Genomic DNA, 3,936 nt, shown 5'->3' on the forward strand with positions numbered 1-3,936 from the left:
GCTAGGAGACCATTAGCTGCATCTTAGAAGCCCGCTTGAGAGCTTTTAAGACCCCAGACACTACTCAACAATGTAGGATGTGGAGCAAGGCTTTTATGTATTTTGTTGTGCCAGTTGAGTCTCATGTCCCCCAGTACTATGGTCCTGAGACGGTATAGCCAATGTATCTCTCTTCCATAGTGTCTGGTTGTCTGTGAGGGATTACTCTGTGTCTGTCTTCTATTGTTTCTGTAAGGACTGCAGGTATTTTGTATCACTGGTGCCTGTGCAAGATTAGCCTCAGCTGAATCTATCCTTGGTTAGAGTGTACTTCTTTTCACTGACCCCGTCTGATCGTCTCAGGTGTTTATGCGTTCTCTGTAGCCTGGTGTTAGGTGTTAATGGCAATGCAGTATTGTGGACACACAATCTGCACCCTGTCTTCCCGAGCTGCTCTTTGACATCTTCTGTTCACCTCTTTTATCTCATTATTTCTTCCATCTGCTTTAGCTACTCTCTGCTCTGTTCAAAAGCAAGTTTCAGAGGCTCTTCTGACATCCATTTTGGTCTTCTCTTCCTTTGCTGTCTTTTTAATGCCCTTTTGCTTTCTTCATGGATGATGTTCTTGATGTCATCCCACAATTCCTCCGGTTTTTGGTCACTGGTGTTCAGTGCATCAAATCTGTTGTTCAGTTGGTCTCTAATGCAGGAGGGATATAATCAAGGTCATATATTGGCTCTCGTGGACTTGTTCTAGTTGTCTTCAGCTTCAACTTGAACTTGCATATGAGCACTTGATGGTCTGTTCCACAGTCAGCTCCTGGCCTTGTTTTGGCTGAAGATATTGAATTTCTCAATCGCCTCTTTCCACAGACGTAGCTGATATGATTCCTGTGTATTTCATCTGGCAAAATCCACGTATACAGCTGCCATTGATGTTGTTGAAAAAAGGTATTTGCACCAAAGAAGATATCAGGCAGCCAACAAACATATGAAGCAATGTTTGTGATCATTAGCCATTAAACAAAACAAAACAAAACAAAAACTCACTGCCATCAAGGCAATTTGACTCATAGCAACCTCTCCTTGAGTTTCTGAGGCGGTTATCTCTATGGAAGTAGATTGCCCAGTCTTCCTTCCAAGGAGTGACTGATGGGTTTGAACCACCAGCCTTCTGGTTAGCAGTCAAATGCCTTAGGCACTATGCCATGAGAGCACCCCATTAACCATTAGAGAAACACAAATACCATCTCACCCCAGCACTAACAGCAAAATTGAACAACACAGAAAATAACAAATGCTGGCGAGGATGTGCAGAGATTGGGACTCTCATACGCTGCTGGTGGAACTGTAAAATGATACAACCACTGTGGAAATCAGTATGGTGATTCTCTAAGAAGTTGGAAATGGAAATACCATTTGATCTAGCAATCCTATTACTAGGTATATATCTAAAGAATTGAGAGTCAGGACACAAACAGATATATGCACACTCATGTTCATCACAGCACTGTTCACAATAGCAAAGAGATGGAAACAGCCTAAGTGCCCATCAACAGAAGACTGGACAACCAAACTATGATACATACATACAATGGAATACTATGCAACACTAAAGAGTAATGCAGAATCTGTAAAACATCACATAATGTAAATGAACTTGGATGACATTATGCTTAGTGAAATAAGTCAATCACAGAAAGACAAATACTGTATTAGTTCACTATTGTACAAAGTCAAGGAAGGGTTTATATATGGAAGGAAACTTTCTTTGTTGGTTACCAGGGATGGCAGGGGAGGGGAGGTAGAGATCGGTAGAGACAATAAGCATTGATTTGGGTGAAGGGAAAGGTAATACACCAAAAGCAAGTGACCAACACAAAAACACTAAGGAAAAGGAAGACACAGAGAGGTACACAGGAGGTACAGGCAACAAGGATGAACACTTTCATGTATACAATACTGTGTCATCAGTGATAACAAACATTAATCTGTGGGTAAATTGAAAGGTAGGCAGAATTATCAGGTCTGTCTAGGCAAAAGGGAATATGCTCATGATCATATATAAGCTGGCAGATAATATTTCCACATACATATTTGTATGTGGTTTGAGAATGTCATGTAACTAGAACTAACGGGGCAAAGTTAGGATAGCTTCTTAGGCACAGTCAACCACCCTGACAGAGCGAGTTGTTGGACCTGTGGGCTCAGGACCAGGGTCATGGGGGACATCAAACTCAATTTGCATAACATACTACACAAAAACACTGTTCCACATCCTAGTTTGTTGATTCTGGATAGGGTGGTAGAACAATGTGGGACAAAACTCAAAATCATAAAAAAAGACCAGGCTTCCTAGTCTGATAGAGCCTGGTGAGACCCCTGAAGACTATGGGGGTTGGAATTGAACTCACTTTCATGGCTTCCAGCCAAGTAATAGACAGGCAGATGGGGTGAACATTTACATCAGGTAGATACATTCCTTAAAACAATCAATCACGGGAAAACAGAAGGGCAGTATTTGCACAGGGAGATAGCTCGGGGCAGGAGTGCATAGGAAAGGATACAGGGAAGAGGTAACTATGGGGAGGAAGTGTGATACTTTGTGGGGATTGAAGTCAATGTCATGAAACAAAATGTATATGAATTGCTGTATGGAAAATGAATATGCTCTGTAAACTTTCACCCAAATCACAATAAAAAAAAAAAATCTATCATGTGATGTCTGGCATTATTTCTATACCAAGGTCATATTTTCCAACTAGCAATGACTCTTCTGTTTCTACCTTTAGCATTCCAATCACTAGTAATAATCAATTCACCATGATTGCATGTTTGGTCAATTTTGGACTGCAGAAGTTGGTAAAAATCTTTAATTTCTTCATGTTTAGCTTTAATGGTTGATGTGTAAATTTGAACAATGGTAGTATTAACTGGTCTTCCTTGTAGGTGTATGGATATTATTCTATCACTGACAACACTGTACTTCAGGATAGATCTTGATAGATTCTTTTTGATGAATAAACATTCTTTTTGATGATGATATACCTTGAGTATATCCCACCTGAATTTAGAGACCATCTGAAAAACAGATCTGATACACTGAACACTAATGACCAAGGACCAGATGTGTTGTGGAATGACATCAAAAATACCATATGTGAAGAAAGTGAAAGGTTGTTAACAAGACAGGAAAGGAAGAAAAGACCAAAATGGATGTCAGAAGAGACTCTGACAGTTGCTTCAGGAACCACTCGTTAATTTTGAGGTTTGTCTCCTTGGCCCATGTGCCCAGTGCAGCCAGACACCCTTGTGTAGACGCCCATGTGCCTAGTGCAGCCACACATCCTGTGTAGACGCCCAGCGGTCAGACGTCCTTGTGTAGACACCCATGTGCCCAGCACGGCCAGACATCCTTGTATAGATGCCCACGTGCCCAGCACGGCCAGACACCCTTGTGTAGAGGCCTGTGTGCCCAGCGTGGCCGGACATCCTGTGTAGACGCCCGCGTGCCCAGTGCGGTTGGACATCCTGTGTAGAGGCCTGTGTGCCCAGCGTGGCCGGACATCCTGTGTAGAGGCCTGTGTGCCCAGCGTGGCCGGACATCCTGTGTAGACGCCCGCGTGCCCAGTGCGGTTGGACACCCTTGTGTAGACGCCCGCGTGCCCAGTATGGTTGGACATCCTGTGTAGAGGCCTGTGTGCCCAGCGTGCCCAGTGTGGCCGGACATCCTGTGTAGACGCCCGCGTGCCCAGACACCCTTGGGTAGACGCCCGCGTGCCCAGTGCGGTTGGACACCCTGTGTAGACGCCCGCGTGCCCAGTGCGGTTGGACACCCTGTGTAGACGCCCACGTGCCCAGTGCGGTTGGACACCCTGTGTAGACGCCCGCGTGCCCAGTGCGGTTGGACACCCTTGTGTAGACGCCCGCGTGCCCAGTGCGGTTGGACATCCTGTG

The sequence above is a fragment of the Orycteropus afer genome, unplaced genomic scaffold, assembly GCF_000298275.1.
Source record: "Orycteropus afer afer isolate SDZICR_OR568_19922 unplaced genomic scaffold, OryAfe1.0 scaffold00273, whole genome shotgun sequence".
Classification (NCBI taxonomy): domain Eukaryota; kingdom Metazoa; phylum Chordata; class Mammalia; order Tubulidentata; family Orycteropodidae; genus Orycteropus; species Orycteropus afer.